Source organism: Pleurodeles waltl, chromosome 10 (genome assembly GCF_031143425.1).
Source record: "Pleurodeles waltl isolate 20211129_DDA chromosome 10, aPleWal1.hap1.20221129, whole genome shotgun sequence".
Classification (NCBI taxonomy): domain Eukaryota; kingdom Metazoa; phylum Chordata; class Amphibia; order Caudata; family Salamandridae; genus Pleurodeles; species Pleurodeles waltl.
In genome coordinates, this window is record NC_090449.1 from 993694132 (window position 1) to 993707922 (window position 13791).

Consider the following 13791-nt stretch of genomic DNA (forward strand, 5'->3'; position numbering starts at 1 on the left):
GCCAAAATCCACAGCTACTCTGTTTTCTTTGGGAAAATGTGATATGTCCATGTTGTGTTTTGGAGCATTTCCTGTCACGGGCGCTAGGCCTACCCACACAAGTGAGGTATCATTTTTATCAGGAGACTTGTTACAATGCTGGGAGGAAGGACATTTGCGGCTCCTGTCAGATTCCAGAACTTTCTGTCACAGAAATGAGAGGAAAAAGTATTTTTTTGGCCAAATTTTGAGGTTTGCAAAGGATTCTGGGTAACAGAACCTGGTCAGAAACCCCACAAGTCACCTCATCCTGGATTCCCCTAGGTGTCTAGTTTTAAAAAATGAATAGGTTTGGCAGGTTTCCTTAGGTGCCGGCTGAGCTAAAGGCCAAAATCCACAGGTAGGCACTTTGCAAAAAACACCTCTATTTTCTTTGGGAAAATTTGATGTGTCCATGTTGTGTTTTGGGCCATTTCCTTTTGCGGGCACTAGGCCTACCCACACAAGTGAGGTATTGTTTTTTTCGGGAGACTTGGGGGAACGCTATGTGGAAGGAAATTTGTGGCTCCTCTCAGATTCCAGATCTTTCTGTCACAGAAATGAGAGGAAAAAGTATTTTTTTGGCCATATTTTGAGGTTTGCAAAGGATTCTGGGTAACAGAACCTGGTCAGAAACCCCAGAAGTCACCCCATCTTGGATTCCCCTAGGTGTCTAGTTTTAAAAAAATGCATAGGTATGGTAGGTTTCCTTAGGTGCCAGCTGAGCTAAAGGCCAAAATCCACAGGTAGGCACTTTGCAAAAAACACCTCTGTTTTCTTTGGGAAAATTTGATGTGTCCATGTTGTGTTTTGGGGCATTTCCTTTTGTGGGCACTAGGCCTACCCACACAAGTGAGGTATTGTTTTTTTCGGGAGACTTGGGGGAACGCTACGTGGAAGGAAATTTGTGGCTCCTCTCAGATTCCAGAACTTTCTGTCACAGAAATGAGAGGAAAAATTATTTTTTGGCCAAATTTTGAGGTTTGCAAAGGATTCTGGGTAACAGAACCTGGTCAGAAACCCCACAAGTCACCCCATCTTGGATTCCCCTAGGTGTCTAGTTTTAAAAAATTAATAGGTTTGGTAGGTTTCCTTAGGTGCCGGCTGAGCTAAAGGCCAAAATCCACAGGTAGGTACTTTGCAAAAAACACCTCTGTTTTCTTTGGGAAAATTTGATGTGTCCATGTTGTGTTTTGGGGCATTTCCTTTTGCGGACACTAGGCCTACCCACACAAGTGAGGTATTGTTTTTTTCAGGAGACTTGTGGGAACGCTATGTGGAAGGAAATTTGTGGCTCCTCTCAGATTCCAGATCTTTCTGTCACAGAAATGAGAGGAAAAAGTATTTTTTTGGCCAAATTTTGAGGTTTGCAAAGGATTCTGGGTAACAGAACCTGGTCAGAAACGCCACAAGTCACCCCATCTTGGATTCCCCTACGTGTCTAGTTTTAAAAAAATGCATATGTATGGTAGGTTTCCTTAGGTGCCGGCTGAGATAAAGGCCAAAATCCACAGGTAGGCACTTTGCAAAAAACACCTCTGTATTCTTTGGGAAAATTTGATGTGTCCATGTTGTGATTTGGAGTATTGCCTGTCGCGGGCGCTAGGCCTACCCAAACAAGTGAGGTATAATTTCTATCAGGAGACTTGGTAAAACGCTGGGTGGAAGGACATTTGTGGCTCTTCTCAGATTTCAGAACTTTCTGTCACAGAAATGAGAGGAATAAATATTTTTGGGGCCAAATTCTGAGGTTTGCAAAGGATTGTGGGTAACAGAACCTGGTCATAAACCCCACACGTCACCCCATCTTGGATTCCCCTAGGTGTCTAGTTTTAAAAAATGCACAGGTTTTGTAGGTTTCCCTAGGTGTTGGCTGAGCTAGAGGCCAAAATCTACAGGTAGGCACTTTGCAATAAAACACCTCTGTTTTCTTTGGGTAAATGTGATGTGTCCACGTTGTGTTTTGGGGCATTTCCTGTTGCGTGCAATAGGCCTACCTACACAAGTGAGGTATCATTTTTATCAGGAGACTTGGGAAAATGCTGGGTGGAAGGAAATTTGTGGCTCCTCTCAGATTCCAGAACTTTTTGTCACCAAAATGAGAGGAAAAAGTATTTCTTTGCCCATATTGTGAGGTTTGCAAAGAATTCTGGGTAACAGAAACTGGTAAGAGCCCCCCAGGTCACCCCATTTTGGAGTCCCCTAGGTGTCTAGTTTTCAAAAATGCTAATGTTTGGTAGGGTTCCCTACGTGCTGGCTGAGCTAGAGGCCAAAATCCACAGGTAAGCAGTTTGCAATGAAAAAACTCTGTTTTCATTGGGAAAACGTGATGTGTCCACGTTGTGTTTTGGAGTATTGCCTGTCGCGGGTGCTAGGCCTACCCACACAAGTGAGGTATCATTTCTATCAGGAGACTTGGGAAAACGCTGAGTGGAAGGACATTTGTGGCTCTTCTCAGATTTCAGAACTTTCTGTCACAGAAATGAGAGGAAAAAATATTGTTTGGGCCAAATTCTGAGGTTTGCAAAGGATTCTGGGTAACAGAACCTGGTCAGAAACCCCACACGTCACCCCATCTTGGATTCCCCTAGGTGTCTAGTTTTAAAAAATGCATAGGTTTGGTACGTTTCCTTAGGTGCCGGCTGAGCTAGAGGCCAAAATCCACAGGTAGGCACTTTGCAAAAAACACCTCTGTTTTTTGGGGGAAAATTTGATTTGTACATGTTGTGTTTTGGGGCATTTCCTGTTGCGGGCACTAGGCCTACCCACACAAGTGATGTATTATTTTTTTCGGGAGACTTGGGGGAACGCTGGGTGGAAGGAAATTTGTCGCTCCTGTTGGATTCCAGAACTTTCTGTCACAGAAATGAGAGGAAAAAGTTTTTTTTTGGCCAAATTCTGAGGTTTGCAAAGGACTCTGGGTAACAAAACCTGGTGAGAGCCCCACAAGTCAGCCCATCTTGGACTCCCCTCGGCGTCTAGTTTTGAAAAACGCACACGTTTGGTAGATTTCCCTAGGTGCCGGCTGAGTTAGAGGCCAAAATCCACAGCTACTCTGTTTTCTTTGGGAAAATGTGATATGTCCATGTTGTGTTTTGGGGCATTTCCTGTCACGGGCGCTAGGCCTACCCACACAAGTGAGGTATCATTTTTATCAGGAACCTTGGTAAAATGCTGGGAGGAAGGAAATTTGTGGCTCCTGTCAGATTCCAGAACTTTCTGTCACAGAAATGAGAGGAAAAAGTATTTTTGGGGCCAAATTGTGAGGTTTGCAAAGGATTCTGGGTAACAGAACCTGATCAGAAACCCCACAAGTCACCCCATCTTAGATTCCCCTAGGTGTCTAGTTTTAAAAAATGAATAGGTTTGGTAGGTTACCTTAGGTGCCGGCTGAGCTAAAGGCCAAAATCCACAGGTAGGTACTTTGCAAAAAACACCTATTTTCTTTGGGAAAATTTGATGTGTCCATGTTGTGTTTTGGGGCATTTCCTTTTGCGGACACTAGGCCTACCCACACAAGTGAGGTATTGTTTTTTTCGGGAGACTTGGGGGAACGCTATGTGGAAGGAAATTTGTGGCTCCTCTCAGATTCCAGATTCTTCTGTCACAGAAATGAGAGGAAAAAGTATTTTTTTGGCCAAATGTTGAGGTTTGCAAAGGATTCTGGGTAACAGAACCTGGTCAGAAACGCCACAAGTCACCCCATCTTGGATTCCCCTACGTGTCTAGTTTAAAAAAAATGCATATGTATGGTAGGTTTCCTTAGGTGCCGGCTGAGATAAAGGCCAAAATCCACAGGTAGGCACTTTGCAAAAAACACCTCTGTTTTCTTTGGGAAAATATGATGTGTCCACGTTGTGTTTTGGAGTATTGCCTGTCGCGGGCGCTAGGCCTACCCACACAAGTGAGGTATCATTTCTATCAGGAGACTTGGTAAAACGCTGGGTGGAAGGACATTTGTGGCTCTTCTCAGATTTCAGAACTTTCTGTCACAGAAATGAGAGGAAAAAATATTTTTGGGGCCAAATTCTGAGGTTTGCAAAGGATTGTGGGTAACAGAACCTGGTCAGAAACCCCACACGTCACCCCATCTTGGATTCCCCTAGGTGTCTAGTTTTAAAAAATGCACAGGTTTTGTAGGTTTCCCTAGGTGTTGGCTGAGCTAGAGGCCAAAATCTACAGGTAGGCACTTTGCAATAAAACACCTCTGTTTTCTTTGGGTAAATGTGATGTGTCCACGTTGTGTTTTGGGGCATTTCCTGTTGCGTGCGCTATGCCTACCCACACAAGTGAGGTATCATTTTTTTGGGAGACTTGTGAAAATGCTTAGTGGGAGGAAATTTGTGGCTCCCCTAAGATTCCAGAACTTTCGGTCACCGAATTGTGAGGAGAAAGTTTCTTTTAGCCAAATTTTGAGATTTGCAAACGAGTCTGGGTAACAAAATCTGGTAAGAGCCCCACAAGTCACCCCATCTTGGATTCCCCTAGGTGTCTAGTTTTAAAAAATGCACAGGTTTGGTAGGTTTCCCTGGGTGCCGGCTGAGCTAGAGGCCAAAATCCACAGCTACTCTGTTTTCTTTGGGAAAATGTGATGTGTCTATGTTGTGTTTTGGGGCATTTCCTGTCACGGGTGCTAGGCCTACACACTCAATTGAGGTATCATTTTTTTCGGGAGACTTGGGAAAATGCTGGGTGGAAGGAAATTTGTGGCTCCTCTCAGATTCCAGAACTTTTTGTCACCAAAATGAGAGGAAAAAGTATTTCTTTGGCCAAATTTTGAGGTTTGCAAAGAATTCTGGGTAACAGAAACTGGTAAGAGCCCCACAAGTCACCCCATTTTGGAGTCCCCTAGGTGTCTAGTTTTCAAAAATGCTAAGGTTTGGTAGGGTTCCCTACGTGCTGGCTGAGCTAGAGGGCAAAATCCGAAGGTAAGCATTTTGCAATGAAAAAACTCTGTTTTCATTGGGAAAATGTGATGTGTCCACGTTGTGTTTTGGAGTATTGCCTGTCACAGGCGCTAGGCCTACCCACACAAGTGACGTATCATTTCTATCAGGAGACTTGGTAAAACGCTGGGTGGAAGGACATTTGTGGCTCTTCTCAGATTTCAGAACTTTCTGTCACAGAAATGAGAGGAAAAAATATTTTTGGGGCCAAATTCTGAGGTTTGCAAAGGATTCTGGGTAACAGAACCTGGTCAGAAACCCCACACGTCACCCCATCTTGGATTCCCCTAGGTGTCTAGTTTTAAAAAATGCACAGGTTTTGTAGGTTTCCCTAGGTGTTGGCTGAGCTAGAGGCCAAAATCTACAGGTAGGCACTTTGCAATAAAACACCTGTTTTCTTTGGGTAAATGTGATGTGTCCACATTGTGTTTTGGGGCATTTCCTGTCGCGTGCGCTAGTCCTACCTACACAAGTGAGGTATCATTTTTTTGGGAGACTTGGGAAAATGCTGAGTGGGAGGAAATTTGTGGCTCCTCTAAGATTCCAGAACTTTCGGTCACCGAATTGTGAGGAGAAAGTTTTTTTTAGCCAAATTTTGAGATTTGCAAACGATTCTGCGTAACAAAATCTGGTAGGAGCCCCACAAGTCACCCCATCTTGGATTCCCCTAGTTGTCTAGTTTTAAAAAATGCACAGGTTTGGTAGGTTTCCCTGGGTGCCGGCTGAGCTAGAGGCCAAAATCCACAACTACTCTGCTTTCTTTGGGAAAATGTGATGTGTCTATGTTGTGTTTTGGGGCATTTCCTGTCACGGGTGCTAGGCCTACCCACTCAAGTGAGGTATCATTTTTATCAGGAGACTTGGGAAAATGCTGGGTGGAAGGAAATTTGTGGCTCCTCTCAGATTCCAGAACTTTTTGTCACCAAAATGAGAGGAAAAAGTTTTTTTTGCCCATATTGTGAGGTTTGCAAAGAATTCTGGGTAACAGAAACTGGTAAGAGCCCCACAAGTCACCCCATTTTGGAGTCCCCTAGGTGTCTAGTTTTCAAAAATGCTAATGTTTGGTAGGGTTCCCTACGTGCTGGCTGAGCTAGAGGCCAAAATCTGCAGGTAAGCAGATTGCAATGAAAAAACTCTGTTTTCATTGGGAAAACGTGATGTGTCCACGTTGTGTTTTGGAGTATTGCCTGTCGCGGGTGCTAGGCCTACCCACACAAGTGAGGTATCATTTCTATCAGGAGACTTGGGAAAACGCTGGGTGGAAGGACATTTGTGGCTCTTCTCAGATTTCAGAACTTTCTGTCACAGAAATGAGAGGAAAAAATATTTTTTGGGCCAAATTCTGAGGTTTGCAAAGGATTCTGGGTAACAGAACCTGGTCAGAAACCCCACACGTCATCCCATCTTGGATTCCCCTAGGTGTCTAGTTTAAAAAAATGCATAGGTTTGGTACGTTTCCTTAGGTGCCGGCTGAGCTAGAGGCCAAAATCCACAGGTAGGCACTTTGCAAAAAACACCTCTGTTTTTTTGGGGAAAATTTGATTTGTACATGTTGTGTTTTGGGGCATTTCCTGTTGCATGCACTAGGCCTACCCACACAAGTGATGTATTATTTTTTTTGGGAGACTTGGGGGAACGCTGGGTGGAAGGAAATTTGTCGCTCCTGTTGGATTCCAGAACTTTCTGTCACAGAAATGAGAGGAAAAAGTTTTTTTTTGGCCAAATTCTGAGGTTTGCAAAGGACTCTGGGTAACAAAACCTGGTGAGAGCCCCACAAGTCAGCCCATCTTGGACTCCCCTCGGCGTCTAGTTTTGAAAAATGCACACGTTTGGTAGATTTCCCTAGGTGCCGGCTGAGTTAGAGGCCAAAATCCACAGCTACTCTGTTTTCTTTGGGAAAATGTGATATGTCCATGTTGTGTTTTGGGGCATTTCCTGTCACGGGTGCTAGGCCTACCCACACAAGTGAGGTATCATTTTTATCAGGAACCTTGGTAAAATGCTGGGAGGAAGGAAATTTGTGGCTCCTGTCAGATTCCAGAACTTTCTGTCACAGAAATGAGAGGAAAAAGTATTTTTTGGGCCAAATTGTGAGGTTTGCAAAGGATTCTGGGTAACAGAACCTGATCAGAAACCCCACAAGTCACCCCATCTTAGATTCCCCTAGGTGTCTAGTTTTAAAAAATGAATAGGTTTGGTAGGTTTCCTTAGGTGCCGGCTGAGCTAAAGGCCAAAATCCACAGGTAGGCACTTTGCAAAAAACACCTCTGTTTTCTTTGGGAAAATTTGATGTGTCCATGTTGTGTTTTGGGGCATTTCCTTTTGCGGGCACTAGGCCTACCCACACAAGTGAGGTATTGTTTTTTTCGGGAGACTTGGGGAAACGCTATGTGGAAGGAAATTTGTGGCTCCTGTCAGATTCCAGAACTTTCTGTCACAGAAATGAGAGGAAAAAATATTTTTGGGGCCAAATTCTGAGGTTTGCAAAGGATTGTGGGTAACAGAACCTGGTCAGAAACCCCACACGTCACCCCATCTTGGATTCCCCTAGGTGTCTAGTTTTAAAAAATGCACAGGTTTTGTAGGTTTCCCTAGGTGTTGGCTGAGCTAGAGGCCAAAATCTACAGGTAGGCACTTTGCAATAAAACACCTCTGTTTTCTTTGGGTAAATGTGATGTGTCCACGTTGTGTTTTGGGGCATTTCCTGTTGCGTGCGCTATGCCTACCCACACAAGTGAGGTATCATTTTTTTGGGAGACTTGTGAAAATGCTTAGTGGGAGGAAATTTGTGGCTCCCCTAAGATTCCAGAACTTTCGGTCACCGAATTGTGAGGAGAAAGTTTCTTTTAGCCAAATTTTGAGATTTGCAAACGAGTCTGGGTAACAAAATCTGGTAAGAGCCCCACAAGTCACCCCATCTTGGATTCCCCTAGGTGTCTAGTTTTAAAAAATGCACAGGTTTGGTAGGTTTCCCTGGGTGCCGGCTGAGCTAGAGGCCAAAATCCACAGCTACTCTGTTTTCTTTGGGAAAATGTGATGTGTCTATGTTGTGTTTTGGGGCATTTCCTGTCACGGGTGCTAGGCCTACACACTCAATTGAGGTATCATTTTTTTCGGGAGACTTGGGAAAATGCTGGGTGGAAGGAAATTTGTGGCTCCTCTCAGATTCCAGAACTTTTTGTCACCAAAATGAGAGGAAAAAGTATTTCTTTGGCCAAATTTTGAGGTTTGCAAAGAATTCTGGGTAACAGAAACTGGTAAGAGCCCCACAAGTCACCCCATTTTGGAGTCCCCTAGGTGTCTAGTTTTCAAAAATGCTAAGGTTTGGTAGGGTTCCCTACGTGCTGGCTGAGCTAGAGGGCAAAATCCGAAGGTAAGCATTTTGCAATGAAAAAACTCTGTTTTCATTGGGAAAATGTGATGTGTCCACGTTGTGTTTTGGAGTATTGCCTGTCACAGGCGCTAGGCCTACCCACACAAGTGACGTATCATTTCTATCAGGAGACTTGGTAAAACGCTGGGTGGAAGGACATTTGTGGCTCTTCTCAGATTTCAGAACTTTCTGTCACAGAAATGAGAGGAAAAAATATTTTTGGGGCCAAATTCTGAGGTTTGCAAAGGATTCTGGGTAACAGAACCTGGTCAGAAACCCCACACGTCACCCCATCTTGGATTCCCCTAGGTGTCTAGTTTTAAAAAATGCACAGGTTTTGTAGGTTTCCCTAGGTGTTGGCTGAGCTAGAGGCCAAAATCTACAGGTAGGCACTTTGCAATAAAACACCTGTTTTCTTTGGGTAAATGTGATGTGTCCACGTTGTGTTTTGGGGCATTTCCTGTCGCGTGCGCTAGTCCTACCTACACAAGTGAGGTATCATTTTTTTGGGAGACTTGGGAAAATGCTGAGTGGGAGGAAATTTGTGGCTCCTCTAAGATTCCAGAACTTTCGGTCACCGAATTGTGAGGAGAAAGTTTTTTTTAGCCAAATTTTGAGATTTGCAAACGATTCTGCGTAACAAAATCTGGTAGGAGCCCCACAAGTCACCCCATCTTGGATTCCCCTAGTTGTCTAGTTTTAAAAAATGCACAGGTTTGGTAGGTTTCCCTGGGTGCCGGCTGAGCTAGAGGCCAAAATCCACAACTACTCTGCTTTCTTTGGGAAAATGTGATGTGTCTATGTTGTGTTTTGGGGCATTTCCTGTCACGGGTGCTAGGCCTACCCACTCAAGTGAGGTATCATTTTTATCAGGAGACTTGGGAAAATGCTGGGTGGAAGGAAATTTGTGGCTCCTCTCAGATTCCAGAACTTTTTGTCACCAAAATGAGAGGAAAAAGTTTTTTTTGCCCATATTGTGAGGTTTGCAAAGAATTCTGGGTAACAGAAACTGGTAAGAGCCCCACAAGTCACCCCATTTTGGAGTCCCCTAGGTGTCTAGTTTTCAAAAATGCTAATGTTTGGTAGGGTTCCCTACGTGCTGGCTGAGCTAGAGGCCAAAATCTGCAGGTAAGCAGATTGCAATGAAAAAACTCTGTTTTCATTGGGAAAACGTGATGTGTCCACGTTGTGTTTTGGAGTATTGCCTGTCGCGGGTGCTAGGCCTACCCACACAAGTGAGGTATCATTTCTATCAGGAGACTTGGGAAAACGCTGGGTGGAAGGACATTTGTGGCTCTTCTCAGATTTCAGAACTTTCTGTCACAGAAATGAGAGGAAAAAATATTTTTTGGGCCAAATTCTGAGGTTTGCAAAGGATTCTGGGTAACAGAACCTGGTCAGAAACCCCACACGTCATCCCATCTTGGATTCCCCTAGGTGTCTAGTTTAAAAAAATGCATAGGTTTGGTACGTTTCCTTAGGTGCCGGCTGAGCTAGAGGCCAAAATCCACAGGTAGGCACTTTGCAAAAAACACCTCTGTTTTTTTGGGGAAAATTTGATTTGTACATGTTGTGTTTTGGGGCATTTCCTGTTGCATGCACTAGGCCTACCCACACAAGTGATGTATTATTTTTTTTGGGAGACTTGGGGGAACGCTGGGTGGAAGGAAATTTGTCGCTCCTGTTGGATTCCAGAACTTTCTGTCACAGAAATGAGAGGAAAAAGTTTTTTTTTGGCCAAATTCTGAGGTTTGCAAAGGACTCTGGGTAACAAAACCTGGTGAGAGCCCCACAAGTCAGCCCATCTTGGACTCCCCTCGGCGTCTAGTTTTGAAAAATGCACACGTTTGGTAGATTTCCCTAGGTGCCGGCTGAGTTAGAGGCCAAAATCCACAGCTACTCTGTTTTCTTTGGGAAAATGTGATATGTCCATGTTGTGTTTTGGGGCATTTCCTGTCACGGGTGCTAGGCCTACCCACACAAGTGAGGTATCATTTTTATCAGGAACCTTGGTAAAATGCTGGGAGGAAGGAAATTTGTGGCTCCTGTCAGATTCCAGAACTTTCTGTCACAGAAATGAGAGGAAAAAGTATTTTTTGGGCCAAATTGTGAGGTTTGCAAAGGATTCTGGGTAACAGAACCTGATCAGAAACCCCACAAGTCACCCCATCTTAGATTCCCCTAGGTGTCTAGTTTTAAAAAATGAATAGGTTTGGTAGGTTTCCTTAGGTGCCGGCTGAGCTAAAGGCCAAAATCCACAGGTAGGCACTTTGCAAAAAACACCTCTGTTTTCTTTGGGAAAATTTGATGTGTCCATGTTGTGTTTTGGGGCATTTCCTTTTGCGGGCACTAGGCCTACCCACACAAGTGAGGTATTGTTTTTTTCGGGAGACTTGGGGAAACGCTATGTGGAAGGAAATTTGTGGCTCCTGTCAGATTCCAGAACTTTCTGTCACAGAAATGAGAGGAAAAAGTATTTTTTGGGCCAAATTGTTAGGTTTGCAAAGGATTCTGGGTAACAGAACCTGATCAGAAACCCCACAAGTCACCCCATCTTAGATTCCCCTAGGTGTCTAGTTTTAAAAAATTAATAGGTTTGGTAGGTTTCCTTAGGTGCCGGCTGAGCTAAAGGCCAAAATCCACAGGTAGGTACTTTGCAAAAAACACCTCTGTTTTCTTTGGGAAAATTTGATGTGTCCATGTTGTGTCTTGGGGCATTTCCTTTTGCGGACACTAGGCCTACCCACACAAGTGAGGTATTGTTTTTTTCGGGAGACTTGGGGGAACGCTATGTGGAAGGAAATTTGTGGCTCCTCTCAGATTCCAGATCTTTCTGTCCCAGAAATTAGAGGAAAAAGTATTTTTTTGGCCAAATTTTGAGGTTTGCAAAGGATTCTGAGTAACAGAACCTGGTCAGAAACGCCACAAGTCACCCCATCTTGGATTCCCCTACGTGTCTAGTTTTAAAAAAATGCATATGTATGGTAGGTTTCCTTAGGTGCCGGCTGAGATAAAGGCCAAAATCCACAGGTAGGCACTTTGCAAAAAACACCTCTGTTTTCTTTGGGAAAATTTGATGTGTCCACGTTGTGTTTTGGAGTATTGCCTGTCGCGGGTGCTAGGCCTACCCACACAAGTGAGGTATCATTTCTATCAGGAGACTTGGGAAAACGCTGGGTGGAAGGACATTTGTGGCTCTTCTCAGATTTCAGAACTTTCTGTCACAGAAATGAGAGGAAAAAATATTTTTTGGGCCAAATTCTGAGGTTTGCAAAGGATTCTGGGTAACAGAACCTGGTCAGAAACCCCACACGTCACCCCATCTTGGATTCCCCTAGGTGTCAAGTTTAAAAAAATGCATAGGTTTGGTACGTTTCCTTAGGTGCCGGCTGAGCTAGAGGCCAAAATCCACAGGTAGGCACTTTGCAAAAAACACCTCTGTTTTTGGGGGGAAAATTTGATTTGTACATGTTGTGTTTTGGGGCATTTCCTGTTGCGGGCACTAGGCCTACCCACACAAGTGATGTATTATTTTTTTCGGGAGACTTGGGGGAACGCTGGGTGGAAGGAAATTTGTCGCTCCTGTTGGATTCCAGAACTTTCTGTCACAAAAATGAGAGGAAAAAGTTTTTTTGGGGCCAAATTCTGAGGTTTGCAAAGGACTCTGGGTAACAAAACCTGGTGAGAGCCCCACAAGTCAGCCCATCTTGGAATCCCCTCTGCGTCTAGTTTTGAAAAATGCACACGTTTGGTAGATTTCCCTAGGTGCCGGCTGAGTTAGAGGCCAAAATCCACAGCTACTCTGTTTTCTTTGGGAAAATGTGATATGTCCATGTTGTGTTTTGGGGCATTTCCTGTCACGGGTGCTAGGCCTACACACTCAATTGAGGTATCATTTTTTTCGGGAGACTTGGGAAAATGCTGGGTGGAAGGAAATTTGTGGCTCCTGTCAGATTCCAGAACTTTTTGTCACCAAAATGATAGGAAAAAGTATTTCTTTGGCCACATTTTGAGGTTTGCAAAGAATTCTGGGTAACAGAAACTGGTAAGAGCCCCACAAGTCACCCCATTTTGGAATCCCCTAGGTGTCTAGTTTTCAAAAATGCTAAGGTTTGGTAGGGTTCCCTACGTGCTGGCTGAGCTAGAGGGCAAAATCCGAAGGTAAGCATTTTGCAATGAAAAAACTCTGTTTTCATTGGGAAAATGTGATGTGTCCACGTTGCGTTTTGGAGTATTGCCTGTCACAGGCGCTAGGCCTACCCACACAAGTGACGTATCATTTCTATCAGGAGACTTGGTAAAACGCTGGGTGGAAGGACATTTGTGGCTCTTCTCAGATTTCAGAACTTTCTGTCAAAGAAATGAGAGGAAAAAATATTTTTGGGGCCAAATTCTGAGGTTTGCAAAGGATTCTGGGTAACAGAACCTGGTCAGAAACCCCACACGTCACCCCATCTTGGATTCCCCTAGGTGTCTAGTTTTAAAAAATGCACAGGTTTTGTAGGTTTCCCTAGGTGTTGGCTGAGCTAGAGGCCAAAATCTAAAGGTAGGCACTTTGCAATAAAACACCTCTGTTTTCTTTGGGTAAATGTGATGTGTCCACGTTGTGTTTTGGGGCATTTCCTGTTGCGTGCGCTATGCCTACCCACACAAGTGAGGTATCATTTTTTTGGGAGACTTGTGAAAATGCTTAGTGGGAGGAAATTTGTGGCTCCTCTAAGATTCCAGAACTTTCGGTCACCGAATTGTGAGGAGAAAGTTTCTTTTAGCCAAATTTTGAGATTTGCAAACGAGTCTGGGTAACAAAATCTGGTAAGAGCCCCACAAGTCACCCCATCTTGGATTCCCCTAGGTGTCTAGTTTTAAAAAATGCACAGGTTTGGTAGGTTTCCCTGGGTGCCGGCTGAGCTAGAGGCCAAAATCCACAACTACTCTGCTTTCTTTGGGAAAATGTGATGTGTCTATGTTGTGTTTTGGGGCATTTCCTGTCACGGGTGCTAGGTCTACCCACTCAAGTGAGGTATCATTTTTATCAGGAGACTTGGGAAAATGCTGGGTGGAAGGAAATTTGTGGCTCCTCTCAGATTCCAGAACTTTTTGTCACCAAAATGAGAGGAAAAAGTATTTCTTTGCCCATATTGTGAGGTTTGCAAAGAATTCTGGGTAACAGAAACTGGTAAGAGCCCCACAAGTCACCCCATTTTGGAGTCCCCTAGGTGTCTAGTTTTCAAAAATGCTAATGTTTGGTAGGGTTCCCTACGTGCTGGCTGAGCTAGAGGCCAAAATCCGCAGGTAAGCAGTTTGCAATGAAAAAACTCTGTTTTCATTGGGAAAACGTGATGTGTCCACGTTGTGTTTTGGAGTATTGCCTGTCGCGGGTGCTAGGCCTACCCACACCAGTGAGGTATAATTTCTATCAGGAGACTTGGGAAAACGCTGGGTGGAAGGACATTT